Raw genomic sequence first — 13,854 nt, 5'->3', positions numbered from 1 at the left:
ATCAGTTACACAATCCAGGGCAACATGGGTTTAGAACAGGTCGCTCCTGTCTGTCTCAACTATTGGATCACTACGACAAGGTCCTAGATGCACTAGAAGACAAAAAGAATGCAGATGTAATATATACAGACTTTGCAAAAGCCTTCGACAAGTGTTACCATGGCGTAATAGCGCACAAAATGCGTGCTAAAGGAATAACAGGAAAAGTCGGTCGATCTATCTATAATTTCCTCACTAACAGAACACAGAGAGTAGTCGTCAACAGAGTAAAGTCCGAGGCAGCTACGGTGAAAAGCTCTGTTCCACAAGGCACAGTACTCGCTCCCATCTTGTTCCTCATCCTCATATCCGACATAGACAAGGATGTCAGCCACAGCACCGTGTCTTCCTTTGCAGATGACACCCGAATCTGCATGACAGCGTCCTCCATTGCAGACACTGCAAGGCTCCAGGCGGACTTCAACCAAATCTTTCAGTGGGCTGCAGAAAACAATATGAAGTTCAACGATGAGAAATTACTCAGATATGGTAAACACGAGGAAATTAAATCTTCATCAGAGTACAAAACAAATTCTGGCCACAAAATAGAGCGAAACACCAACGTCAAAGACCTGGGAGTGATCATGTCGGAGGATCTCACCTTCAAGGACCATAACATTGTATCAATCGCATCTGCTCGAAAAATGACAGGATGGATAATGAGAGCCTTCAAAACTAGGGAGGCCAAGCCCATGATGACACTCTTCAGGTCACTTGTTCTATCTAGGCTTGAATATTGCTGCACAGTAACAGCACCTTTCAAGGCAGGTGAAATTGCTGACCTAGAAAATGTACAGAGAACTTTCACGGCGCGCATAACGGAGATAAAACACCTCAATTACTGGGAGCGCTTAAGGTTCCTAAACCTGTATTCCCTGGAACGCAGGAGGGAGAGATACATGATTATATACACCTGGAAAATCCTAGAGGGACTAGTACCGAACTTGCACATGAAAATCACTCACTACGAAAGCAAAAGACTTGGCAGACGATGCAACATCCCCCCAATGAAAAGCAGAGGTGTCACTAGCACGTTAAGAGACCATACAATAAGTGTCAGGGGCCCGAGACTGTTCAACTGCGTCCCTGGCAGTCTTCCAGCTGGCACTGGACAAGCACCTAAAATCGGTTCCTGACCAGCCGGGCTGTGGATCGTACGCTGGTTTGCGTGCAGCCAGCAGTAACAGCCTGGTTGATCAGGTTCTGTTCCACTAGGAGGCCTGGTCACAGACCGGGCAGCGGGGGCGTTGACCCCCGGAACTCTCTCCAGGTAAACTCCAGGTATGTAGCTGATGTCAGCTATATAGTAGAATGTCACTGATGTCAGCTATATAGTAGTATGTCACTGATGTCAGCTATATAGTAATATGTCACTGATGTCAGCTACATAGTAGTATGTCACTGATGTCAGCTATATAGTAGTATGTCACTGATGTCAGCTATATAGTAGTATGTCACTGATGTCAGCTATATAGTAATATGTCACTGATGTCAGCTATATAGTAGTATGTCACTGATGTCAGCTATATAGTAGTATGTCACTGATGTCAGCTATATAGTAATATGTCACTGATGTCAGCTATATAGTAGTATGTCACTGATGTCAGCTATATAGTAGTATGTCACTGATGTCAGCTACATAGTAGTATGTCACTGATGTCAGCTATATAGTAGTATGTCACTGATGTCAGCTATATAGTAGTATGTCACTGATGTCAGCTATATAGTAGTATGTCACTGATGTCAGCTATATAGTAGTATGTCACTGATGTCAGCTATATAGTAGTATGTCACTGATGTCAGCTATAGTCTGTATACCTTGTACATGTACTGGTAGTAAATAAAGATTATTGTATTATTATTATTATTATTATCATTATTATTATTATTATTATTATTATTATTATTATAATTATTATTATTATTATTATTATTATTATTATTATTATTATTATAATTATTATTATTATTATTATTATGATTATCATTATTATAATTATTATTATCATTATTATTATTAAAGACAGATGGACCAGGATTTACGCTCCAGGAAGGTGTTAGTTACTACACTGGACAGTAATGGTGTGTTAGTTACTACACTGGACAGTAATGGTGTGTTAGTTACTACACTGGACAGTAATGGTGTGTTAGTTACTACACTTGACAGTAATGGTGTGTTAGTTACTACACTGGACAGTAATGGTGTGTTAGTTACTAAACTGGAGAGTAATGATGTGTTAGTTACTACACTTGACAGTAATGGTGTGTTAGTTACAACACTTGACAGTAATGATGTGTTAGTTACTAAACTGGAGAGTAATGGTGTGTTAGTTACTACACTGGACAGTAATGGTGTGTTAGTTACTACACTGGACAGTAATGGTGTGTTAGTTACTACACTGGACAGTAATGGTGTGTTAGTTACAACACTTGACAGTAATGATGTGTTAGTTACTACACTGGAGAGTAATGGTGTGTTAGTTACTACACTGGACAGTAATGGTGTGTTAGTTACTACACTTGACAGTAATGATGTGTTAGTTACTAAACTGGAGAGTAATGGTGTGTTAGTTACTACACTGGAGAGTAATGATGTGTTAGTTACTACACTGGAGAGTAATGGTGTGTTAGTTACTACACTGGAGAGTAATGATGTGTTAGTTACTACACTGGAGAGTAATGGTGTGTTAGTTACTACACTGGAGAGTAATGGTGTGTTAGTTACTACACTGGACAGTAATGATGTGTTAGTTACTAAACTGGAGAGTAATGGTGTGTTAGTTACTACACTGGACAGTAATGATGTGTTAGTTACTAAACTGGAGAGTAATGGTGTGTTAGTTACTACACTGGAGAGTAATGATGTGTTAGTTACTACACTGGAGAGTAATGGTGTGTTAGTTACTACACTGGAGAGTAATGGTGTGTTAGTTACTAAACTGGAGAGTAATGGTGTGTTAGTTACTACACTGGAGAGTAATGATGTGTTAGTTACTACACTGGAGAGTAATGGTGTGTTAGTTACTACACTGGAGAGTAATGGTGTGTTAGTTACTACACTGGACAGTAATGATGTGTTAGTTACTAAACTGGAGAGTAATGGTGTGTTAGTTACTACACTGGACAGTAATGGTGTGTTTGTTACTTCACTGGACAGTAATGATGTGTTAGTTACTAAACTGGAGAGTAATGGTGTGTTAGTTACTACACTGGACAGTAATGGTGTGTTAGTTACTTCACTGGACAGTAATGATGTGTTAGTTACTACACTGGAGAGTAATGGTGTGTTAGTTACTACACTGGACAGTAATGGTGTGTTAGTTACTACACTGGACAGTAATGGTGTGTTAGTTACTACACTGGACAGTAATGGTGTGTTAGTTACTACACTGGACAGTAATGGTGTGTTAGTTACTACACTGGACAGTAATGGTGTGTTAGTTACTACACTGGACAGTAATGGTGTGTTAGTTACTACACTGGACAGTAATGGTGTGTTAGTTACTACACTGGACAGTAATGATGGTGTGTTAGTTACTTCACTGGACAGTAATGATGGTGTGTTAGTTACTACACTGGACAGTAATGATGGTGTGTTAGTTACTTCACTGGACAGTAATGATGTGTTAGTTACTACACTGGACAGTAATGATGGTGTGTTAGTTACTACACTGGACAGTAATGTTGTGTTAGTTACTACACTGGACAGTAATGATGGTGTGTTAGTTACTACACTGGACAATAATGGTGTGCTAGTTACTACACTGGACAGTAATGGTGTGTTAGTTACTACACTGGACAGTAATGGTGTGTTAGTTACTACACTGGACAGTAATGGTGTGTTAGTTACTTCACTGGACAGTAATGATGTGTTAGTTACTAAACTGGACAGTAATGATGGTGTGTTAGTTACTACACTGGACAGTAATGATGGTGTGTTAGTTACTTCACTGGACAGTAATGATGGTGTGTTAGTTACTACACTGGACAATAATGGTGTGTTAGTTACTACACTGTACAGTAATGATGGTGCGTTAGTTACTACACTGGACAATAATGGTGTGTTAGTTACTACACTGGACAATAATGGTGTGTTAGTTACTACACTGGACAGTAATGATGTGTTAGTTACTACACTGGACAGTAATGGTGTGTTAGTTACTACACTGGACAGTAATGGTGTGTTACTTACTACACTGGACAGTAATGGTGTGTTAGTTACTACACTGGACAGTAATGGTGTGTTAGTTACTACACTGGACAGTAATGATGACGTGTTAGTTACTACGGTGGACAGTAATGGTGTGTTAGTTACTACACTGGACAGTAATGATGTGTTAGTTACTACACTGGACAGTAATGGTGTGTTAGTTACTTCACTGGACAGTAATGGTGTGTTAGTTACTACACTGGACAGTAATGATGGTGTGTTAGTTACTACACTGGAGAGTAATGGTGTGTTAGTTACTACACTGGACAGTAATGGTGTGTTAGTTACTTCACTGGACAGTAATGGTGTGTTAGTTACTACACTGGACAGTAATGGTGTGTTAGTTACTACACTGGACAGTAATGGTGTGTTAGTTACTTCACTGGACAGTAATGATGTGTTAGTTACTACACTGGACAGTAATGATGGTGAGTTAGTTACTACACTGGAGAGTAATGGTGTGTTAGTTACTACACTGGACGGTAATGATGGTGTCTTAGTTACTACATTGGACAGTAATGATGGTGTGAGAGTTACTACACTGGACAGTAATGATGGAGTGTTAGTTACTACACTGGACAGTAATGATGGTGTGTTAGTTACTACACTGGACAGTAATGATGGTGTGTTAGTTACTACATTGGACAGCAATGATGATGTGTTAGTTACTACACTGGACAGTAATGGTGCGTTAGTTACTACACTGGACAGTAATGATGGTGTGTTAGTTACTACACTGGACAGTAATGGTGTGTTAGATACTACACTGGACAGTAATGATGGTGTGTTAGTTACTACACTGGACAGTAATGTGTGTTAGTTACTACACTGGACAGTAATGATGGTGTGTTAGTTACTACACTGGACAGTAATGGTGTGTTAGTTACTACACTGGACAGTAATGGTGTGTTAGTTACTACACTGAACAGTAATGATGGAGTGTTAGTTACTACACTGGACAGTAATGATGGTGTGTTAGTTACTACACCGGACAGTAATGTGTGTTAGTTACTACACTGGACAGTATTGATGGTGTGTTAGTTACTACACTGGACAGCAATGGTGTGTTAGATAGTGCACTGGACAGTATTGATGGTGTGTTAGTTACTACACTGGACAGTAATGTGTGTTAGTTACTACACTGGACAATGATGATGGTGTGTTAGTTACTACACTGGAGAGTAATGGTGTGTTAGATACTACACTGGACAGTAATGGTGTGTTAGTTACGACACTGGACAGTAATGATGGTGTGTTAGTTACTACACTGGACAGTAATGGTGTGTTAGATAGTACACTGGACAGTAATGATGGTGTGTTAGTTACTACACTGGACAGTAATGTGTGTTAGTTTCTACACTGGACAGAAATGATGGTGTGTTAGTTACTACACTGGACAGTAATGGTGTGTTAGTTACTACACTGGACAGTAATGGTGTGTTAGTTACTACACTGCAAAGTAATGATGGAGTGTTAGTTACTACACTGGACAGTAATGATGGTATGTTAGTTACTACACTGGACAGTAATGATGGTGTGTTAGTTACTAAACTGGACAGTTATGATGGTGTGTTAGTTACTACACTGGACAGTAATGGTGTGTTAGATACTACACTGGACAGTAATGATGGTGTGTTAGTTACTACAATGGACAGTAATATGTTTTAGTTACTACACTGGACAGTAATGTGTTTTAGTTACTACACTGGACAATAATGATGGTGTGTTAGTTATTACACTGGACAGTAATGGTGTGTTAGATAATACACTGGACAGTAATGGTGTGTTAGTTACTACACTGGACAGTAATGATGGTGTGTTAGTTACTACAGTGGACAGTAATGAGGTGTGTTAGTTACTACACTGGACAGTAATGATGGTGTGTTAGTTACTACACTGGACAGTAATGGTGTGTTAGATAATACACTGGACAGTAATGGTGTGTTAGTTACTACACTGGACAGTAATGATGGTGTGTTAGTTACTACACTGGACAGTAATGGTGTGTTAGTTACTACACTGGACAGTAATGGTGTGTTAGTTACTACACTGAACAGTAATGGTGTCTTAATTACTACACTGGACAGTAATGGTGTGTTAGTTACAACACTGGACAGCAATGATGTGTTAGTTACTACACTGGACAGTAATGATGGTGTGTTCGTTACTACACTGGACAGTAATTGTGTGTTAGTTACTACACAGGACAGTAATGATGGTGTGTTAGTTACTACACTGGACAGTAATGGTGTGTTAGTTACTACACTGAACAGTAGTGGTGTCTTAGTTACTACACTGGACAGTAATGGTGTGTTAGTTACAACACTGAACAGTAATGGTGTGTTAGTTACTACACTGGACAGTAATGATTTTGTGTTAGTCACTTCACTGGACAGTAATGATGGTGTGTTAGTTACTACACTGGACAGTAATGATGGTGTGTTAGTTACTACACTGGACAGTAATGATGGTGTGTTAGTTACTACACTGGACAGTAATGATGGTGTGTTAGTTACTACACTGGACAGTAATGATGGTGTGTTAGTTACTACACTGGACAGTAATGATGGTGTGTTAGTTACTACACTGGACAGTAATGATTTTGTGTTAGTTACTACACTGGACAGTAATGATGGTGTGTTAGTTACTACACTGGACAGTAATGATGGTGTGTTAGTTACTACACTGGACAGTAATGGAGTGTTAGTTACTTCACTGGACAGTAATGATGGTGTGTTAGTTACTACTCTGGACACTAATGATGGTGTGTTAGTTACTACACTGGACAGTAATGATGGTGTGTTAGTTACTACACTGGACAGAAATGATGGTGGGTTAGTTACTACACTGGACAGTAATGATGGTGTGTTAGTTACTACTCTAGACAGTAATAGTGTGTTAGTACTACACTGAACAGTAATGGTGTCTTAGTTACTACACTGGACAGTAATGGTGTGTTAGTTACAACACTGGACAGTAATGATGTGTTAGTTACTATACTGGACAGTAATGATGGTGTGTTCGTTACTACACTGGACAGTAATTGTGTGTTAGTTACTACACAGGACAGTAATGATGGTGTGTTAGTTACTACACTGGACAGTAATGGTGTGTTAGTTACTACACTGAACAGTAGTGGTGTCTTAGTTACTACACTGGACAGTAATGGTGTGTTAGTTACAACACTGAAGAGTAATGGTGTGTTAGTTACTACACTGGACAGTAATGATTTTGTGTTAGTTACTTCACTGGACAGTAATGATGGTGTGTTAGTTACTACACTGGACAGTAATGATAGTGTGTTAGTTACTACACTGGACAGTAATGATGGTGTGTTAGTTACTACACTGGACAGTAATGATGGTGTGTTAGTTACTACACTGGACAGTAATGATGGTGTGTTAGTTACTACACTGGACAGTAATGATTTTGTGTTTGTTACTACACTGGACAGTAATGATGGTGTGTTAGTTACTACACTGGACAGTAATGATGGTGTGTTAGTTACTACACTGGACAGTAAGAGAGTGTTAGTTACTTCACTGGACAGTAATGATGGTGTGTTAGTTACTACTCTGGACACTAATGATGGTGTGTTAGTTACTACACTGGACAGTAATGATGGTGTGTTAGTTACTACACTGGACAGTAATGATGGTGTGTTAGTTACTACACTGGACAGTAATGATGGTGTGTTAGTTACTACTCTAGACAGTAATAGTGTGTTAGTACTACACTGAACAGTAATGGTGTGTTAGTTACTACACTGGTCAGTAATGATGGTGTGTTAGTTACTACACTGGACAGTAATGATCGTGTGTTAGTTACTACAGTGGACAGTAATGGTGTGTTAGTTACTACAGTGGACAGTAATGATGGTGTGTTAGTTACTACACTGGACAGTAATGGTGTGTTAGTTACTACACTGGACAGTAATGATGTGTTAGTTACTACACTGTACAGTAATGATGGTGTGTTAGTTACTAATCTGGACAGTAATGTTGTGTTAGTTACTACACTGGACAGTAAATATAGTGTTAGGTACTACACTGGACAGTAATGGTGTGTTAGTTACTACACTGGACCGTAATGATGTGTTAGTTACTACACTAGACAGTAATGATGGTGTGTTAGTTACTACACTGGACAGTAATGATGTGTTAGTTACTACACTGGACAGTAATGATGTGTTAGTTACTACAGTGGACAGTAATGATGTTTTAGTTACTACACTGGACGGTAATGATGTGTTAGTTACTACACTGGACAGTAATGGTGTGTTAGTTACTACACTGGACAGTAATTATTGTGTGTTAGTTACTACACTGGACAGTAATAATGTGTGTTAGTTACTACACTAGACAGTAATGATGGTGTGTTAGTTACTACACTGGACAGTAATGGTGTGTTAGTTACTACACTGGACAGTAATGGTGTGTTAGTTACTACACTGGACAGTAATGATGGTGTGTTAGTTACTACACTGGACAGTAATGATGGTGTGTTAGTTACTGCACTGGACAGTAATGATGGTGTGTTAGTTACTACACTGGACAGTAATGATGGTGTGTTAGTTACTACACTGGACAGTAATGATGGTGTGTTAGTTACATCACTGGACAGTAATGATGGTGTGTTAGTTACTACACTGGACAGTAATGGTGTGTTAGTTACTTCACTGGATAGTAATAGTGTGTTAGTTACTACACTGGACAGTAATGGTGTTTTAGTTACTACACTGGACAGTAATGATGGTGTGTAAGTTACTACACTGGACAGTAACGATGGTGTGTTAGTTACTACACTGGAGAGTAATGATGGTGTGTTAGTTACTACACAGGACAGTAATGATGGTGTGTTAGTTACTACACTGGATAGTAAAGATGGTGTGTTAGTTACTACACTGAACGGTAATGATGGTGCGTTAGTTATTACACTGGACAGTAATGGTGTGATCGTTACTACACTGGACAGTAATGGTGTGTTAGTTACTACACTGGACAGTAATGATGGTGTGTTAGTTACTACACTGCACAGCATTGATGGTGTGTTAGTTACTACACTGGACAGTAATGATGGTGTGTTAGTTACTACACTGGACAGTAATGGTGTGTTAGTTACTACATTGGACAGCAATGATGATGTGTTAGTTACTACACTGGACAGTAATGGTGCGTTACTTACTACACTGGACAGTAATGGTGTGTTAGTTACTACACTGGACAGTAATGATGGTGTGTTAGTTACTACACTGGACAGTAATGTGTGTTAGTTACTACATTGGACAGTAATGATGGTGTGTTAGTTACTACACTGGACAGTAATGGTGTGTTAGTTACTACACTGGACAGTAATGGTGTGTTAGTTACTACACTGGACAGTAATAATGGTGTGTTAGTTACTACACTGGACAGTAATAATGATGTGTTAGTTACTACACTGGACAGTAATGATGGTGTGTTAGTTACTACACTGGACAGTAATAATGGTGTGTTAGTTACTACACTGGACAGTAATGATGGTGTATTAGTTACTAAACTGGACTTTAATGATGGTAGGTTAGTTACTACACTGGACAGTATTGATGGTGTGTTAGTTACTACACTGGACAGTAATGTGTGTTAGTTACTACACTGGACAGTAATAATGGTGTGTTAGTTACTACACTGGACAGTAATGATGGTGTGTTAGTTACTACACTGGACAGTAATGTGTGTTAGTTTCTACACTGGAGAGTAATGATGGGGTGTTAGTTACTACACTGGACAGTAATGGTGTGTTAGTTACTACACTGGACAGCAATGGTGTGTTAGTTACTACACTGGACAGTAATGATGGAGTGTTAGTTACTACACTGGACAGTAATGATGGTGTGTTAGTTACTACACTGGACAGCAATGATGGTGTGTTAGTTACTACACTGGACAGTAATGATGGTGTGTTAGTTACTACACTGGACAGTAATGATGGTGTGTTAGTTACTACACTGGACAGTAACGATGGTGTGTTAGCTACTACACTGGACAGTAATGGTGTGTTAGTTACTACACTGGACAGTAATGGTGTGTTAGTTACTACACTGGACCGTAATGGTGTGTTCTTTACTACACTGGACAGTAATTGTGTGTTAGTTACTACACGGGACAGTAATGATGGTGTGTTAGTTACTACACTGGACACTAATGATGGCGTGTTAGTTACTACACTGGACAGTAATGATGGTGTGTTAGTTACTACTCTGGACAGTAATAGTGTGTTAGTTACTACACTGAACAGTAATGATGTGTTAGTTACTACAGTGGACAGTAATGATGGTGTGTTAGTTACTACACTGGACAGTAATGATTTTGTGTTAGTTACTTCACTGGACAGTAATGATGGTGTGTTAGTTACTACACTGGACAGTAATGATGACGTGTTAGTTACTACGGTGGACAGTAATGGTGTGTTAGTTACTGCACTGGACAGTAATGATGTGTTAGTTACTACACTGGACAGTAATGGTGTGTTAGTTACTACACTGGACAGTAATGATGGTGTGTTAGTTACTACACTGGACAGTAATGATGGTGTGTTAGTTACTAAAGTGGACGGTAATGATGGTGTGTTAGTTACTACAGTGGACAGTAATGGTGTGTTAGTTACTACACTGGACAGTAATGATGGTATATTAGTTACTACAGTGGACAGTAATGATGGTGTGTTAGTTACGACACTGGACAGTAATGGTGTGTTAGTTACTACACTGGACAGTAATGATGGTGTGTTAGTTACTACACTGGACAGTAATGATGGTGTGTTAGTTACTACACTGGACAGTAATGGTGTGTTAGTTACTACACTGGACAGTAATGATGGTGTGTTAGTTACTACAGTGGACAGTAATGTTGTGTTAGTTACTACACTGGACAGTAATGATGGTATGTTAGTTACTACAGTGGACAGTAATGATGGTGTGTTAGTTACTACACTGGACAGTAATGGTGTGTTAGTTACTACACTGGACAGTGATGATGGTGTGTTAGTTACTACACTGGACAGTAATGATAGTGTGTTAGTTACTACACTGGACAGTAATGGTGTGTTAGTTACTACACTGGACAGTAATGATGGTGTGTTAGTTACTACACTGGACAGTAATGATTGTGTGTTAGTTACTACGCTGGACAGTAATGATGGTGTGTTAGTTACTACACTGGACAGTAATGGTGTGTTAGTTACTACACTGGACAGTAATGATGGTGTGTTAGTTACTGCACTGGACAGTAATGATGGTGTGTTAGTTACTACACTGGATAGTAATGATGGTGTGTTAGTTACTACACTGGACAGTAATGGTGTGTTAGTTACTACACTCGAGAGTAATTGTGTGTTAGTTACTACACTGGACAGTAATGGTGTTTTAGTTACTACACTGGACAGTAATGATGGTGTGTAAGTTACTACACTGGACAGTAACGATGGTGTCTTAGTTATTACACTGGAGAGTAATGATGGTGTGTTAGTTACTACACTGGACAGTAATGATGGTGTGTTAGTTACTACACTGGACAGTAATGGTGTGTTAGTTACTACACTGGACAGTAATGGTGTGTTAGTTACTACACTCGACAGTAATATTGTGTTAGTTACTACACTGGATAGTAATGATGGTGTGTTAGTTACTACACTGAACAGTAATGATGGTGCGTTAGTTACTACACTGGACAGTAATGGTGTGTTAGTTACTACACTGGACAGTAATGGTGTGTTAGTTACTACACTGGACAGTAATGGTGTGTTAGTTACTACACTGGACAGTAATGGTGTGTTAGTTACTACACTTTACATTAATGGTGTGTTAGTTACTACACTGGACAGTAATGGTGTGTTAGTTACTACACTGGACAGTAATGGTGTGTTAGTTACTACACTGGACAGTAATGGTGTGTTAGTTACAAAACTGGACAGTAATGGTGTGTTAGTTACTACACTGGAGAGTAATTGTGTGTTAGTTACTTCACTGGACAGTAATTGTGTGTTAGTTACTACACTGGACAGTAATGATGGTGTGTTAGTTACTACACTGGACAGTAATGATGGTGTGTTAGTTACTACACTGGACAGTAATGGTGTGTTAGTTACTTCACTGGTCAGTAATGGTGTGTTAGTTACTACACTGGACAGTAATGGTGTGTTAGTTACTACACTGAACAGAAATGGTGTGTTAGTTACTACACTGGACAGTAATGATGGTGTGTTAGTTACTACACTGGACAGTAATTGTGTGTTAGTTACTACCCTGGACAGTAATTGTGTGTTAGTTACTACACTGGACAGTAATGATGGTGTGTTAGTTACTACAGTGGACAGTAATGATGGTGTGTTAGTTACTACACTGGACAGTAATGGTGTGTTAGTTACTTCACTGGACAGTAATGGTGTGTTACTTACTACACTGGACAGTAATGGTGTGTTAGTTACTACACTGGACAGTAATGATGGTGTGTTAGTTACTACACTGGACAGTAATGATGGTGTGTTAGTTACTACACTGGACAGTAATGATGGTGTTTTAGTTACTACATTGGACAGCAATGATGATGTGTTAGTTACTACACTGGACAGTAATGGTGTGTTAGTTACTACACTGGACAGTAATGATGGTGTGTTAGTTACTACACAGGACAGTAATGTGTGTTAGTTACTACACTGGACAGTAATGATGGTGTGTTAGTTACTACACTGGACAGTAATGGTGTGTTAGTTACTACACTGGACAGTAATTGTGTGTCAGTTACTACACTGGACAGTAATAATGGTGTGTTAGTTACTACACTGGACAGTAATGATGGTGTGTTAGTTACTACACTGGACAGTAATAATGGTGTGTTAGTTACTACACTTGACAGTAATGATGGTGTGTTAGTTACTAAACTGGACAGTAATGATGGTGTGTTAGTTACTACACTGGACAGTATTGATGGTGTGTTAGTTACTACACTGGACAGTTATGTGAGTTAGTTGCTACACTGGACAGTAATAATGGTGTGTTAGTTACTACACTGGACAGTAATGATGGTGTGTTAGTTACTACACTGGACAGTAATGTGTGTTAGTTTCTACACTGGACAGTAATGATGTGTTTGTTACTACACTGGACAGTAATGATGGAGTGTTAGTTTCTACACTGGACAGTAATGATGGTGTGTTAGTTACTACACTGGACAGCAATGATGGTGTGTTAGTTACTACACTGGACAGTAACGATGGTGTGTTAGTTACTACACTGGACAGTAATGGTGTGTTAGTTACTACACTGGACAGTAATGGTGTGTTAGTTACTACACTGGACCGTAATGGTGTGTTCTTTACTACACTGGACAGTAATTGTGTGTTAGTTACTACACTGGACAATAATGATGGTGTGTTAGTTACTACACTGGACAGTAATGATGGTGTGTTAATTACTACTCTGGACAGTAATAGTGTGTTAGTTACTACACTGAACAGTAATGATGTGTTAGTTACTACAGTGGACAGTAATGATGGTGTGTTAGTTACTACACTGGACAGTAATGATGACGTGTTAGTTACTACGGTGGACAGTAATGGTGTGTTAGTTA

General features: G+C 39.0%; 1 protein-coding gene across 1 annotated transcript in view; it reads left to right on the top strand.

The window, feature by feature from the left end:
• LOC138855467 (uncharacterized) overlaps positions 1-13,854 on the top strand; it is a 321,883-nt gene that overhangs the window by 126,263 nt on the left and 181,766 nt on the right. The window lies entirely within an intron of this gene.

Source organism: Cherax quadricarinatus, chromosome 95 (assembly GCF_038502225.1).
Source record: "Cherax quadricarinatus isolate ZL_2023a chromosome 95, ASM3850222v1, whole genome shotgun sequence".
NCBI lineage: Eukaryota > Metazoa > Arthropoda > Malacostraca > Decapoda > Parastacidae > Cherax > Cherax quadricarinatus.
Note: the sequence above shows the minus strand (reverse complement) of the source record. Positions and strands in the feature narration are given on the sequence as shown.